This window comes from Lissotriton helveticus, chromosome 5_1, assembly GCF_964261635.1.
Source record: "Lissotriton helveticus chromosome 5_1, aLisHel1.1, whole genome shotgun sequence".
Classification (NCBI taxonomy): Eukaryota; Metazoa; Chordata; class Amphibia; order Caudata; family Salamandridae; genus Lissotriton; species Lissotriton helveticus.
Genome location: NC_136065.1, coordinates 1,179,998,597 through 1,180,015,543, shown reverse-complemented (window position 1 = coordinate 1,180,015,543; position 16,947 = coordinate 1,179,998,597). Strand labels below are relative to the sequence as shown.

Below are 16,947 nucleotides of genomic sequence, written 5' to 3'. Positions count from 1 at the left end.
ACTTCTTGCTCAACCCTGGGTAGCTGTGGCTTCAAGCAGCGAGGCTTAAAGAAATGAACTAGTGTACAGCATTTAAAAACACCAAACTACACAATTAGAAAGGTATACAATCCAAAAGAAATCCAACACCAATTTATAAAAATATATTGTATTTTTATGAATATGTAGACATCAAGATAAGCAAAATCTACCAGAGGGTTCAAGAGATTTAGATTTTTAACTAAAGGTAAATCTCTGTTTTTTAGTACAAGTGCAAGCACCCATTTGTAACCATAAAGTTTGGAAACTTTTGAAATGTTTTAAAGGGTTGTGTTTGACTATTCTGGCCTGGCCGACTAATTCTGACAGGTATATGGTCAGGGGGACCAGTAAGGAGTATTTGGACAATTACCTGGTCACTAAAACAGTCTTGAGTCCAGCTATACAGTTTACAAAAGGACCAGCATAGACTTCAATGGAGTGGCCTTGATGCTGAGGATACAGGATGCTGAAAGATGGTCTGGGTGCTGTGCAGTCGACCGGGGTCATCCTGGGGCTACACCTCAGTCTACGTGTGAGGTGGTGTGACTTTGGCTACAGGGTTCAGTGTCCCACAAAGTCCTCTTCAAGTCAGCAGAAGACCAGTCATTACTGGGCTACTTGTCTCCTGTTACAGCAGGTCCAGCAGTATCCTTTGGTGAAAGCTAGTGTCCGTTTTGGGCACTCTGACAACTCTCCCTGGTATGCCGGACTTGGGTGCAACTTTGTGGCACAAAGGAATGATCTTCTTGGCTGCACATTTTCAGTTAGCAGTTGTTCAGTCGAAGTGGCTACCAGAACGGGCTACTTCAGCTTTTATGGCGCTGGAACCAGGGAGTCAGCCTACTGACTCTTGGAATTCTCCTTTTCGGTCTGAGGCTCAGAAGTATCTTTTCCATGAGCCAGGCATCACAGGCACAGTCCTCTCTTTGCTAGCCCAAGGAGCAGCAGGTGCAGTCCAGCAGCCGGTGCATCCTCTATGCCGGGCCCAGGGTTCAGCAGGGCAGTCCTCTTTCGGTCCGTTCTCCAGTCAAGATGTGATATGAGGTTGAGGGTACCAGAGGTGTCATATTTATACCGGTAAGGTGCCCTTAGGGGATGAATCAGTCACTAGGTAATCTGCTACCAGGCTCCCAGCATCCATATGACTTCTGACTAAATGTGGCATCTTGGCAATCCCAGAGTGCACTATTCTGCTCACTCTCAAGATGTATTGTAATTGAATTTATGTAGTGCTTACTACCTCTGACGAGGCGTTGAAGCGCTTTATGTCTGAAACCCTAGCTTCATGTGGGGAGCTTGTTAGCACACCCTGGAGGTGTTGCTATCTGTGGCTACACGCCCATTGAAAAACTGGTTTGCGACTGGTTTCCTCTCTCTGTTCCCACCACCATCCCATCTACCTGAACAAAGGGCAAGCAACTCTCAAGTTTGGTTGCCATTTGCCCATCAAAGGAAGCTCAGCTTTTTGGCCAACACCCTATGTGGCTTTGTGTGAGGGGGAGGGAGCACCTCCCTTTGTGGCAGGCCTCTATTGTTCACACCACACCCCAGGAGGGCAGAAGGTTGTCTGGTGTAAGTGGCTACTGGAAACGTTTGGCAGCATAGTAGCAACTTTCTAAAAGTGGCCTTTCCATAAAAGTGACATTAAATTCGACTTGGGCATCAAGTCGGGTTTAATGCCACAAGTAGTTAGATATCTTGAAGTATTACTTTTAAGTTCTATTCAGAAGCTAGCATGGCTGAGATGTCAGCCTGCAACCCTATATTAGCCAAAGGGGCTCCTAGTCTTTCCACAGTAAAAACAATTTGGGAGTTTTCACTATTAGGACATGAGGAAATATATATCCCACTTAAGCATTTACAGCTTCCTACCTTAGGGCTCGGTAAGCCTTCATTAGGGGAGACTTATATACATAGTTAAGGGGAGTGGGGCTTTACCACTGGTTTAAAGGGCAAAGCTGAACTAGCAGTTGAAAACTGCCCTTGCAGGCTGCAGTGGCATTTTGTACTTTGACACACTCAGGTTGTCACAATCGGTGCTGCACCTCTGAGTGGACACTTTGGCTTACAGGCCATGGGTACCTTGATACCATATACTAGGGACTTACATGTTAACTTATGCCAATTGGCTGTAGCCAAGTCAACATACATTTTGCAAATGGACTACAACACTGGCACTAAGGCCTGTTTAGGAGGCCTCAGTGCACTCTCAGAGTAAAAAAACCAGCAACATCAGTCCAAAGGTTTAGGGTTGACCATGCAAAAAGAGGCATTTCCTTACACACACAATACCGGATGTAGTTCAAATATTTACTTGAGTTCAATAATTTAAAGCACACACCATTTATAATATTTGAAGTATGAGAGAAAGAAAATGTGGTTGTTTGTAATTCACCCTCCATGATACTTGGTTGGCACTTCATCATTCCATATGCATACACCTACAGTCATTGGAGACTGGAAGCTGGCTAGATATTATCCAGAGGGCTTTATCAACCATACGCCAACATGAGAGCATTCACAAAACCTTAGCCCTAACTGTTCACAGCTCATTAAATCACCTGAGATGAGCTTCAGCATTGGAACAGCCAGTATAGGGCCCGATTACGAGTTACATAGTGTTTTGGATGGGTGCAGACTCTATGTCTTGTGGAAACATCCCACCAGTACTTGGCAATTACGAGTTTCTCCATGGAGAGGAGAATAACCATGTGAATCCAGTTTTTCCAAAACAAATTATGCAAGGAATTCCAAATACTGTGTGGAGGGTGTTAGTGGGCAGGGCCACCAGATGGCTGGAATAAGGACAGATTTTCATGCTCTCAACTGTGGGAAGGAAACGGGGGGTGACGGGCTGCACTTGTGCCTGAAGCAATGCCCAGTCCTTGTATGATTTTAATAGACAGATGTTTCAGCTAGTAAAATAAGGGCAAGGTGTTCTTGCACCTAAAACATCGGGGTGCAGGAACACTGGGCAGTTGTGGTTGGGCTCAGTGGCAGCTGGCAGGGAACAGGGATGGCGGGGCAGGAGAGGGGGTGCATGAAAAAAACGAACTAAAAAAAAAAACTTGCCTTTTCGGCCAGCCGTGTCTCTCCTCAGCTTCCCTGCCGATGTCCCAGTTTGGGAGCAGGAACTGGAAGCACACACAGGCTCCCTCCCCTAAGCCAATCAGCGCTGTGGTTCAGACAGGGAATGTGAGCCTGGGCATGTTCCTCACCAAGCTGAGTAATGCAGCCTGGTGGGGAACATGCAAAGTGTGCATGACTGTTTGGCCGGCTCAAGATGGCCAGCCAAACAGTCATGCACACTTTCAGTGTTTCCACCACTCCTCCCCCCTGAGAACCCAGCCCCGCCCTAACCCAGCCTTGCAGCTACTAAAATAAGCCAAAACAATAATAACAAAGTTATCATTATTTTGTTTCCGCTGCTTTGAAAGCAGTGGGGTGACGCTCCTCCGCATTAGTGGAGGAGCCGCCCTGGTTGGCCTACAGCTCAACCTGACTGATACTCAGGGTCATAATCTATTGAAAACCAGATGCACCACATTTCCAGGAATGCGCAATCCACCACAATAACTTGTTAGTTGTAGGTGATTTTCAACATGAATTTGTTAAACTCCTGGGATTGTGGGTGCTGGCTAAATTAGTCTGTTTTAAAAAAGAAGAAAGTTTGTAAGGCTAGCTCCGCAAAACCTCGTATCAATCTTATCATACATTGCACCGCCCAATGATTGTCGGAAGTGAAGATAAACTATCTGCCTTACATACCTCAATCAGACAACGTGTGTGATGCACAACAGTGGTGGCTGCTGTAGACTGGGTACAATGGGTCCTCCTGTGTTAGAGTAATGGAGCGGTTGCAGTCTTGCGGTTGATGAACATCAGCGTGCTCTTCAACGAGAAACTGATTCTCCTTTCTTTATTCACAATAGCATTGCCTGGGACATCACTTAGGAGGCTGTAGAGGTTACAGGTGCAATCTTTTTGGTTTCCCTAGCAACCTCCATGCCTGCCAGCACAATCCCCAAGACTGGCAACTTTTTAGATGAGCTGGAGAATCTAGCTCAAGTAGATAGTCCATGTAGAAGGGAGCATAAAGGTACAGACCAGCCCAGCTTCTCGAGCAGTTACTGAAGGGTTTCAACCAAAGTTCTAAGATGTCTTCATGGTGGGTGGCCACGTGATATAAATTTCTATGATGTCATCCGAAGAATAACAAATATTTGATTCTACTGGCCCTAAGGTCATCAGAGGTCAAAGCCAAGCATCTTAATGACAGACAAGAGTGGACATTGTGTGTTATGTACTTTTCCAAAGGCGCTACACGCCATCTTCTTCCAAAGACAACTGCAGCACAGCTCTGGGCCTGCATGGTATTTACTGTGCCTTATAAACGTGGCAATGCTGCTCACCCACTCCCAATACCTCTACAAGCTGTGCAAGATTTGGAATCATAGCTTCGCAAGTCGTCGTGCTAACGGCATATATAAGTAGGCTAAAGCATTACTGACTGGTTACTAGCAGTTCAGGCATGTCCCTCTCCCCTGGTACTTTCAGCATTTTTTGCGGAGGGTCCCTCTACAGGTAACTCTCTTGTGGGGACAGGGCGATAGATGTCACGGAGAAATTACTGTTTGCAAAATGTACATTTCAAGACAGATCCTGATACACAAGGTCTAAGCAAAGTAGGTAGTGGTTTCCTTCTAGCACACCTCCGATAACCCTCGCCATGGTAGCCTCTTTCCCATTGGTCTCCTAGTCTAGTGGAACTGGCACGTGCCGATTCTGCGTATTTCTCTCCTGCTCACTGGAAAAGCTGGAAATGTGTTAGGAATACATTGCTATGGTAAACGGTCACGGTGTGAGCTCCTAGTCCAAGCATTTTTCAGCGCAAGTGGGGGGACAGGCCCCCTCCCCTGCCCTGTATTTCCAAGGCAGGCATTCAGCCCTCCTCCGTTGCCTGTCTCAATATTTAGTTAACAACTGCCCTACAAGTCAAGGAGCGCTTGATATACCCTAAACATCTGATAGGGTTTACGTCACTTCTGCAGGATGCTCACGTAGTCTCAGCCGACGCTACCAAATTTGGTCGAGGAGAAGAAAAGTATTATAAAAAATGTTCGTGCATTAACAGCAGAAAGATAACAACTTTTGCACTTTGACTGGCGGCACATTCAGAAGATATAACACTCAACAGAGTCGTCTGCTGTGAGCAGAGCAGGATATAAAGTGATGAATATGCGTGAAAGAGTGATTAACCTTTAAAAAAAACAAGTCCGGGGGCACAATGTTTTATAATTTATTTTGCGCCCTCTCTGCCGAATGCTGGCTTTCTCCAATACCTAGGCTGCCCTACTTCTGATTCCACCTCAGGTCTCTTTATTTCACAACCCTACACTGTACTTTTCTTTTTGTCACTCTGGTGCAGGTGCTTTTTCCTTCCTACAAAGCAAGTTTGTCTTCCACTTCTGCCTTCACGCGTTTTCTGCGGTGCCCCTTCTTTCTCTTCCTCCGGTTTCTGTCGTTCTCTCTCTTACTCGGAGTCAACACCTGAGGATTAAACAAGTTCTAGCCCCCTAAAAACTGGTGCCCGGTGAACAGATGAGCCCTGGGGCTAGCCACTCACTTGGAATCGAGGTGAAGTGGTAAGGCTTAGAAGGCGGCGGCAGAGGACTACTAGGAAATGAAGTGCTTAGGACAGGAAGTCAAGAATGGCGTTTCTGGTTAAAACTGATGCAGGCAGTTAAATAAAATCTAGAAGAAACTTGTAAATCTGGAACAGTTTAAGCTTCTTCCCTGAAGGGGACCAACGAGGCCCACAAAGCCCTCACTTCTACAACAGCAGAAGGTAAATACCTGCCACTGTATCAGGAACAGAATTTTATATGAAAACAGCTACTACCAATTAGGCTGTGTGTGTTTATGGCTCATCCCAATATAAAGAAAACACAAGGAGATGATGGACAGAGCGCTGAAACTTTTCAGACACTCACCCCCAGTCACAGATCTGGGTTGAATCCATCATCATTCTTTATCTCAATTCGCCACCCCAGTTCAGACATAGCTATATACAAAACAGTCGTGACCCTGTGCCTCATGGGAACAGTACAGCCCGAACTGTCAAGCCATGTCTTCCCTGGACCGGAAACAATCATCCTTGGACCAGTTGTGGGCCTGAAGCACTGATTGTGCCACCCAAATCAGTAGCCCTGCAAACATGTCTCATACCTGCCACTGCAGTGTCTGTGAGGGCATTTTTAAATAGCCATGTTGACCTGGTTATTGCACCCACTTGCCAGGCCCAAATCTTCCAATTTACTACATGTAAGGCAGGTCCAATGTAGCCCCATGGGCAAGGTGCAGTGTATTTAGAAGTTATGGCGTGGACTGGTGTGTTTTACATATCCTGATAGTAAAATACTGGCAATTTTGTTTTTCACTATTGCAAGGACTATCAATTGTATGACAGAGGTACGCAAGGCTAAACCATGCATGCCTCTACTATGCAACCCCAACAACAAATGTGTCTCAACAAAGCATTCCTTTACCATGCAATGTTGTGGTCAAGGCATGACTGGTAAAGGGATATGTGGTAAAGATCAAAACCCCAACACCCCGCCCTGAGCCCTAAACACTACCCCAAAGCCCCCTGAGCCCTAAACACTACCCCGACCCTCAGAACCCTAAACTCTACCCACCCCCTCCAGAGTCCGAAACACTACACTGAGCGCTAAACACTACCCGACCCCTCCCTGTGCCATAAACACTACCCCAAACCCCCAAGCCCTAAACACTACACCAACCCCGGAGCCCTAAACACTAACCCAACACCTCCCCCTGAGCCCTAAAAACTACCCGACCCCCGACTCTAAACATTAGAGTCCTAGAGTCCTAAACACTACCCTGACCCCGCTCGCGCCCTACACACTAACCGACCCCCAACCCGAAAAAACTACTCCAACCCCCATGAGCCCTAAAAACGACCCCAAACCGAGCCCTCAAAACTACCCCCAACCATTAAAAAGGATCCCCAAAACCCATCCTAGCCCCACTTACCTCTATGCGTCCTCTCCTGATCCTTCCTGTTCCTGGGCCAGCCCATCTCAGCATCTAGACTGCGCACTACACGCTTTTGGGCTGAGCTTGCGAGAAAATGGCACGCGTGGCTCGGCCCATGTTGTAAAGGTCGTTTCCCAGACTATCTCTCCTATAGGTTATCATTGGAGCTGCCTTGTAACCTCTTGCGAGTGTAACTTTCAAATGGGAAGGGATAGAGATCTGGAGTTTGGGGTCCCTGAACTCACACTTTTAAAATGCACCTGTTAGTGAAGTTGTTTTTAAAATGCTTGTTTAAAAAGGCCACTTTCAGAAAGTGGGTATTTTCTTGCTTTTCCATTCTGTACCTCTGCTTGTTTTTGGAATCCACATCTTTGTTTAGACTGACAGTTGGGCTGCTTGGGCATTCACTTTAGACCAGTGCTTAATTTGAGCCGGTGGTTTCCGGTGCTCGGCACCAGCACTTAATTGTCTACACTGGCACTTGTGACAGCTGCTAGCGGTTTGTGTAATTTGGTGATGAGTAGGGCAACAGCTGTTTAATAATTGAAAAGAACTAATGTATGTCGCCCATACCATTCTTTGAGCTTTTGGGGCCTCTAACAGTCTGAATTGCCTCAGTTGAAGCAGTGTGATGGTTAGTAGTTGTGTAGGTACTGTCATTGGCAGCGGTGGCAGATGCCAGCTTCAGCAGCCTCCTGACAAGGGCCCTGGCATTTATGTTTTTTTTTTTTTTTTTTTTTTACAAATTAAGCACTGCTTTAGACAGTTACACAAAGGGAGCTGAGGTGTGCCCTGCATATCCCGATGGCCCATCACCAGGCTGATGGGTCTTCCTGAGCTAGAGAGGTGGGAGAAGTTGTCACTGACACCTGCATAGGGCTGTGACTATCCTCACATAAAGCTGTCTCTACCCCGATGTAGTGTTTCTGGAGCCAGGTCGGATAAAGACAGGGTCTTGTGCTCTCAAATATTTTTTTTTAAATTTGCTTACTTCACAGGCAGAAACTAGTATAAGTACTGAAGCTGTGACACCATAACTTCAGAACACTTCTGGACTAAGAGGCAATTCTTCCAAGAACAACAGCTGTTGTAGTGGAACTGTCACTCTGTGTGTTGCTGTGTTGTTCTTGGACAGTGAAAGGACTGGACTTTGCTTTCTTCATCCTGCTTGCCAAGTTTCTCCAAGGGCTTGTGAATGCTTGCCTCCTGTTGGAAGTCTCAGGGAGACCAAAGACTTCATCCACATCTTGTTGCCAGCACTGTGACTCTTCAGCTGTGAGCCCTGCATTGCCAAGTGGTGCAAAAACCTGTCCTGTGCCCTTGGAACTGAGTGGTCGTGTGGAAACTCCAAGAAAAGCAGCACTGATGACATAATCAACGGCGCTGCCTGCACCGAGGCAGTGGTCACTGCTAGTGAGAAACACGATGCATTGGCTGCAAATCACAACCCTGAGCTCACCAATGATGCCTCACGCCATCATAGACACCGCTGCCTGCACCGTGGCTGAGTGCACTACTCGTAAATAGCATGCTGCATCACGCCGTCTCACATCACAGCCCCGACAATAGCACTATCAACTCCGACTTCATCCAATGACGGTCCTTACTTCACCGTGGCTGACTGCACTTCTAGTGAAGGGCATAAACCTTCACCCCCATCTCACACCGCAACCCCAGATCTCCTGAGTACAACGCTTCTGCATCAACACCATGCCGCTGCCTGCACCAAAGCCGTGGTCACTACTCGTGAGGAGCATGATGCATCGACTGCGACGACATCAGAGCACCAACACCTGTTGACGCCAGCACTCCTGGCTTTGCTTTACGGAAATCGATCCGCAATGAGTGTGACTTCAAGGTCTCACCAACTTCTGCATCAACGCTTCTTCTTCTGATTTAATTGCAAGGTCCCTGAGGCCACTTAATTTCCAAAGGTGCTGTTTTGCAGGCCTTCCAAACGTCACACCACTGAACTGTCGGATTTGTGTTGTTCATGATGCCACGATAGCCCTGGTTTGTTGATATTGACTTCAAAGAACTGTATTTTTGGTTTATTCTCACAACATTTATACCTTTACTTGTGTATGTCAGATTTTTTTTATTTTTTGTACTTGTATTTAGATAAAGATTGGTTATTTTTCTAAACTGGTGTGGTGTTTATTTGTAGTGTTTTCATAGTGTTACTGTGTGTTTTGTACAAATACTTAACACGTTGTCTCTGGCATAACCCTGACTGCTCGTGTCAAGCTACCAAGGGGTTGATCAGGGGTTATCATAGGTGTGTAATTCCCTTACCTTGCCCAGAATAAGGGCCTCTACTTGGACACGGTGCAAGCCACTGCCAACTAGAGACCCCCATTTCTAACAGAATGTATGCCTGAGGAATCAATGTTGGGGAAAAAAGCAGGCACTGGTGGCGATTTGTATGCCAGGCTTCCGATATATATCAATGATGGGCTTTAAAAGGTGAATGGATGAATGTTTTTCTTTTGTTTTGTACGTTTTTAATTGGCATCAGGGTGTTGAGATCATGGTTAGCTCTGCTGCTTCAGTTATAGAATCGCGAGCCAAAACAGTTAGGCAAACACATGGCTCTGGAGACCAAAAGTAGTATGAGCCACTGCCTTCTCTCCCTCCTTTGCACATCTGGGTAAAAGAAAGAACCCAAAGGGCGTCCTGCATAATGAAGCTGAATTAATGCAACACAGCAAGAGCAAAACACCAAATGTGTGTTTTTTCTATTTAACAAAGGGCATGCAGCTTTCATTAAATGAAGTACAAAAAAGTGAAAATATATCTGGCAGACATGATGGGTCTTTTCTTGTCTTGACTCGTGGTTTGGCTCTCAGGGCGACGACACCAGACCCAAGGCTCGGTTCTCACTATGAATTTGCTGGATTATCCCTTTCCCAATATATGTGTCCAAGTAATGTTTATTTATTTATTTATTTTGAAAGTTTTATATAGCGCGAACAAGATCTTTGCAGATATCAGAGCGCTTTACAGACGAAGGGTACAACATGTGAGTAAATAACAATTGGGGTGGGGAAGGTACATGTGGGAGCATAGTCAGCCAGATACATCAATAATGATACAAGTACAAATAAGTAGTAGCGTAAACAATCAGGTAGGTCAATAACACGAGTCATACAAAAATGCAAAAAGATCAGTAGAACTGAATGGTACAGCGCCTGTAAATATCATCCCCAGTAATAATTCAAGTGTATTTAGCCATGAGGATAGCTTTTACTTCTTTCTTAAAGAGTATGATAGAGGAGATGAGCTTGGTTTCAGGGGGGAGTGAGTTCCAGATCCTGGGTGCCATTCCTGAGAAGGAGCGTTTATAGGTTTTTTCCTTGAGGAATCTTTGGGGCTTTAGCAAGAGATTGTTTGTGCCTCTAGTGTTTCTGGAGCCGCCAGAAATTGTCAGCTTGAATGTTATCCTCCTATTTTCTCCAATTTAATCACAGGTTCTGCTTGAACAATTTTTGTTTAAGGTAGTAAAATTCCTGTTCTTCACCATGCACGGTAGGTAGTTGAACCCAATGACCGGCCCCCGAGCAAGAATGCATTATATTCCGCGGCGTCGATGAGCTACATGCTCCATAGCCCATTGAGGGTTGGGGGCATCATTGCTCTGTGGTGTAAAATGGTCCTATTCTGAAGCGCATAATGGTTCTCAATGGCGTAAAATTGATGTCATATCATTTGCACCTGATCAGACAGTATCTGTCGTAGCGTGTACTCCAGTGAAGAAACATATCCCGCCCTTGCCAGTACCCCCAAAGAAGACCCGGTTCTTCCACTCGCATCCTCACGAGCATCAGAAGAAGAGATGCTCAGCTGCAGGACAGAAGCCCAGCCTTCGGGGTGACCTTCAAGTCGAACATTACCCACTTGATGTAAACCTTTGAAACGCAATGGCGCTCTCATCTCCCTTCCACCGCACCCCTGGAACAGAGAGCCCTCCTCATGAAAGAAATGCTGTGATAGGAAAAGATGCTGCATGGCTGTGACTGCCAGAGATAAAAGCTGCCCGCAGTTATCTTGGCAGCGAGCGAGGCTCCCGGCAGCATCGTGATGGGCTGCAGAAGAAAGCGCATGACATTGCCTGCCCCCTAAGTCTGCTTTCTGGCATGGCAGATGGGGAAAGGCTGCAGTTCGGAGACTGCCAAATACCGGCCGAGACTTGCATTAGCTAAATGTATTGAAGAGGCTCAGAGTGAATAAAGGCAACACTGAGTGTATGCCTGACAGGCAAATCTGCCGTCAAATTAATATTCCTTTGCATTGCGTGCTGCAGCGCTCTTCAGTTCGCTGGTTCGTCAACTTTAGTGCTCGACATTAGAACGGACTTGTCACGCTTCTTTCAGAACTAGCCAGTCACAGCAGAGGACTTCACTTGTTACTACTGCTGCTTACTCATTGCCATTTCACTTACGCTAAATGGTTTGGAAAGTACTACATGTGGCTGCAAAGAGCAGAGTGTGGCTGCCAAGTAAACACAGAGTGCTTCTGGGCTCAACTACAGACATAACCAAAGAAGCTGGAAAATGAACCTGCATTGAAAAGCTCTATTCCTTGACAGAAATGTCACAGTAGAAATTCTATTCTCACCATTGCATAGGCAGTCTTTCTACCATGTCTAGTTAGCAAGAAGCATGGTGGGCTCAAATGTCATGTGGGTGCACGTCTTCATCTGCAGAGTGGTGCAGGTGTAGCTTATTTTTAATTTCCCCCTCCCACCTGATCGTCACAGGACCGACTTTGCAGAAATACTACTTTCTGTAATGCTCCATCTGGATCTAACCTATTGACAAACTCACTCAAACTTGATGTACTTATCCGATATACCAAAATACAACAAGATGATGGACGGAGTGCTGAAACTTTTCAACCACTCAACCACAGTCAAGAGATCTGGGTTTAATCCATCATTTTTTTGCTCACCATGCCACCCCAGTCTAGAGCCATCCAATGCAAATCACTCTAGACCCTGCTACTCATGGGAACTGTCCAGTCCAAACTGCCAAGCCAGGTCCTCCATGGACTGTAAACAAGCATCCTGAGACTGGTTTCGGGGTAGCACCCCTCATCAGCTAGGCTAGCTTGAATCCAGAGGCACAGCGAGCAAAAGGACCCTTGTCTGGGCATACCCTTAGCCATGTGGGGCCCGGCTGATAAGGGGTGATACCCTGAAACCAGTCCCAGGATGCTTATCTCTGGTCCAGGGAGGACCTAGCCTGGCATTTCAGACTGGACAGTTCCCAGGAGGAGTAGGGTCAAGACTGATTTGCATATGGTTGGGTCCAAACCAGGGTGGCATAGTGAGCAAACGAACAATGGATTATACCCAGATCTCTTGACTTGGGGTGAGTGGGTGAAAAGTTTCAGCACTACGTCTATCATCTTATTGTGTTTGCCCTGGTTTATCCTATCAACCACCATACAGCCCACATCCAACATCTACTTCATAGCCGATGCCAACTCACTCAAAGAAACCACCAGCAGCACTCTTAAAGCCAACACAGACTTCCACTCCAACGCGAAAATACGATCAACAACATTAAAACACTAAATCTTAGTACCCTTCAGTACTCATCGACAACTAAAGTTCAATCCACAAACAAAAGACATGTGAAGTATCATTGAGGCAGCTAAAACTATCTACCACGTATTTGCCACAACAGAAGATAAGGTCACAGAGTATGTTTGTGCCGCTAGCTGTACACCAGGGTCTTTATACATGGTAGCGGGACACTGTTGGGACAATTCTCTGAGGAGGGCCTGGATCCTCGTTCTAGAGTAGCTAAAGCGACCACAATCTGACAGGTTCCCACTCTACTCCAGCAGTGAGGTGACCCTAAAATGGCAGAGGGCAGGCACGCAACACTCATTGGGCTCACGGGGCTTCAGCCCCCCCCCGTCATGTGTGTCAGCCCGGGCTGACACGTCTTCGCGGGCTGGCGAGCATCTAATTGCAGCCGCACCAGAGTACTTAACAGGTCTTTAAAAGACCATTAATTGTAAATGAGGCTTTTGTTGTGTTCACCCATTCTTACAGCCACTCTGTCTGTGGTTTGAAGAATTAGCCCCCCCCCCCCGAAATATTTTTCAGCCCCCCCCCCCCCCCCCCAAAATGTGGCTCTAGTTGCCCGCCTGGCAGAGGGTCTAGGTCGGCTCTTGGGAAACAAACAACAGAGTGTGAAGGAGAGATGGCAACAGGTAGGGCCAGAGTGAGGAACAAAAAGCAGCCCTGGCAATAATGCTTAAACTAGTTTACTCCATTCGTCCTAATCTCTCTCTCTCTCCTTTTCTCATTCATCTTTCTTTTTCCACTCCCTCATCTGAAGTGCAGACTGTAATTTCCCAAGGGAGCTGGAGAAAGTGGTGAAGACGCCAGCAGCGGCCGCCTGGCCCCCAAAACCAGCCTCCAATAGCGTCCACCTACTGGGAAAATGCCCAGTGGAATAAACCGGAAGTGTGGGCCTGGCAACAAGGTCACACACAGGAGGTCACAAAAATGAAGGAGTAAGCAGCCTGATAGCGGAGACAGAGAGGGAAAATGGGCCTGGGAACTAAGGGGAAGCTACCTTCCAGGCTTCTCCATGGACCAGAGTGCTGTACCTCCAGGGACATCTTAAATATTTTGGGGGCCCTGGGCCAAACAGATTTTGGGGGCTTCTGTTTGGAACAGCTTTGAATTCATTATCCAATTTCAGCACTTTCGTCCCTTCTTTGGCCAAGTAACTGACCGCGCACTGGCACACTTGTCCACATTTTTAATGTGTTTACATCTAATATTCAGGGATAGTGATGTGTGTTTTCAATATTGTAACATAGTAGCATGTCACTAATATTACTGCAAATAATCTCTGTGGCACCATCCCATTTCTTATATGTGAGGTCCTGTTGTGATCTAAAAAAAACTTTTTTCTGGATGTTGATTGAAACTAACACATTTTTCTGCAAATTATCTGTAATGGATTCTCTCACATCACCCACATAAACAATAAATTAAGGGAAAACTACATTAAAACAATATGTATAAGCATTATTCAAGGTCATCAGGGCAGAACAGAGATGGCTGTATCAAGGGGTCCCCTGAAAGGCTAGGGCCCTGGGGCAGAGCCCATTTTGCAAATGCCTTAAAACGTCTCTGGGTGTCTCCCTGTGTCTCAGTCCTCTCAAAACTGGGATGTTAAACACATTTTAACTCCAGGCTTTAGTTATATGTAAAAACAAACTGAAGAAGAACAAAGGGTGAGAAGGGGGTGAGATGGAGAAAAATGATATAGTAATAACACATCATTACCATAACCCAGTGGCATTTAAAATATGCACTGTGCAGTCACATCAAACTCGTACATTACTTAACATTTCCAATGAGCTAACCCCGAAGCAGACTCGTACATTTTAAGTGGCGCGAGCAGGGCTCCAGGCAAACACTAAATTGCATGGAAGAAATGTAGAGAGATTGATGCTGATGTCGAGTTAGCTCATAGGTAAAAATGTAGTTAAAAAAAATTATGAAAAGGTCAGCGTAAGCACTGGCCTCCATCCCAGCCTTCCCAACGTACTGCGCCCTCTAGAGGCGGACAGTCGCACGCGTCTACTGCAGGGAATTAATAGCATTTGCAATTTGTAAATGAGCAGATTATGCACCTAACGTTTTTTTTGGGGGGGGGGGGGGGAGTGTTTAATATAGCGCAAACTCGACCCAAAGGTATCAGAGCGCTTCACAAGAGCACCAGTTGCGTTACAGACAGACATGTTAATTTTGTAAGGCACAGGGAGATTAACCTCTTCAATGCTCATGACGAGCTGAGCTCGTCATGAGTCACGGTGCTCCAGTGCTCATGACGCCGTGGAACGCTCACATGCGGGGATAATTCCCCTGCTGTGCTGAGCGTTCCACGGAAACGGGTGTGGTCATGACGAGCTCATGAGCACACGAGCACTGTGCCTCATGACGAGCTGAGCTCGTCACAAGCACCGGGGCGCTGCGCGCCCACTGCCCCCCAGCACAGCAGGGGAATTACCCCCACACGGAAGGGGTTAAGTGATTTGTCCAGAATCACAGGATGTTGAGCGTCCCTGACAAGACTCAAACTTGGTTCCCCAGCTTCGAGGTCGACCGCTCTAGCCATTAGAGCACATCTTGAAAACCTGTGTGTCAGAAACCAAGCCCAGTGTTAAAGGAGACCGAACTCTCATCGTGGAAAGCGTTGAGAGTGCTTTTCTGTTAAACCGTGCAGGCTGCCAGCTAGGGACTCACTTGTCAATTTTAATGGCGTCAGTAAGGGCCTCCTGTGAATAGCTTCTCTTCATATCACACGTGGAACAGTGGTAAGGGCATCTCCGTGTTGTGATTCGTGTGATTTGCAGCCCAAATAAATCAACTACAGATCAGCGTTTTACTCATATAACTTATCCTCAAACTAATTCCCTAGAAAATGTGCTTTTGAGTGCAGAATGCTGTTTTTTGTGCAAATTACAAACACCTCCATGCACATTTTATGCCATGTTGATTTACTTGTGGTCTATAGGGAACTACTTGCCTGTCACCAGAACATGAGCTTTTTATTACCAGTTGTGGTTGTTTTAAAAAAAATTAATAAAGATTCTATACTTTCATAGTGGGCTCCCTGTGTCGGACAAAGCCTTGTGACACTGTGGCATTTTCCCGGTACGCTGCAAGCTAGTGTGTTGTTTACAGAGAAGAATTGGCTGCCATGACATACTTAAGTCCCTTCTACACCATTCTAGCAGCGCCCTCCTGTAGAGTGGGGAATGTTCGTAAATTTCTGCAGATTTTAGTTTCCAGTACGGTCCTGCGGGCGTTCGCTCATAGAGGACGGGCAGTGGGCACTTTTACCCTATGGGAGCAATGTGTCTAGGTTCAGAGCTCCATGTACATGTCTATATGACTATCAGAAGTCTAGTCGGTAGGTATGGGCCTAACCAAAAGACCGGTAAGTGCTGCCAAGTGCTTGAATGCTCTTGTCATGGTATTAATGAGAGACCACTCCAAAGCATTGATAGGCACATTAAAATGTATTCTCAACCTACTTCAGTTACAAAGGCTTAGTTTAATGTTATTTGGGATGCTGAAGGTTTTAAGGATGGGCTAGTGCGCAATAATATAAGTTTGGCTTGTCTAAAGTAGGATATTTCATCATTCAAGACTTTAACGTCCAAATAAACGCTCTTCAAAGCATGAGGAAAAAGACTGTAGACAATGCAAAAACATGAACAGAAGACTGAAAAGTTTCAAGACAATTACTTGAAAAAGAGTCTGGCTCCGAATATAAGTCCCCCCGAAGGACAAAAAGGATGATGATCCTTTGCATAGTAGGAGGAGAAAACCCTTTAGAAGCCTATCTTGGCCACTATCTTCCTCTCGCTAAAGAAGATAACTGTGGGTGGACCCCACAGATAGCCACAGAGAAAGACTGTCGCTCCCGGCTTCCGCTTAGACACAGAAAGATCCTGGGAGTTCAGTCAGTCAGTCAAAACCACTTTATTCGATTAGTTAAAATCATAAAAGTATTCTAGACAATATTTAAAACAATTAATACATATTAAAATCAATTAATACAGAATTAAACATGGCAGAGGTTAAAAGACAGGTAAAAGAGAGTAATTACACAAATTCATTACAGTTTGCGCTCAACAGTACAATGGACAAGAATTAATTAACTTTCAGCATTAGAAATCCGATCTTAACCTGTGTGTGCGCCTGTGTGTGTTTGCCTGTGTGTTTGTGTAGGTGTGTGTGTGTGCGCATCAGTGTGTGTTTGCCTGTGTATTGGAAAGCATTTGTGTGTGTACGTGCCTGTGTGCATGGGTGTGTGCGTGTCCAGG

The 16,947-nt window shown here is 46.0% G+C and overlaps 1 protein-coding gene across 1 annotated transcript in view; it reads right to left on the bottom strand.

Annotated features, from left to right (window-relative positions):
* Positions 1 to 16,947, bottom strand: part of ATRNL1 (attractin like 1) — a 2,439,979-nt gene that overhangs the window by 1,833,203 nt on the left and 589,829 nt on the right. The gene's annotated exons all lie outside the window — the stretch shown is intronic.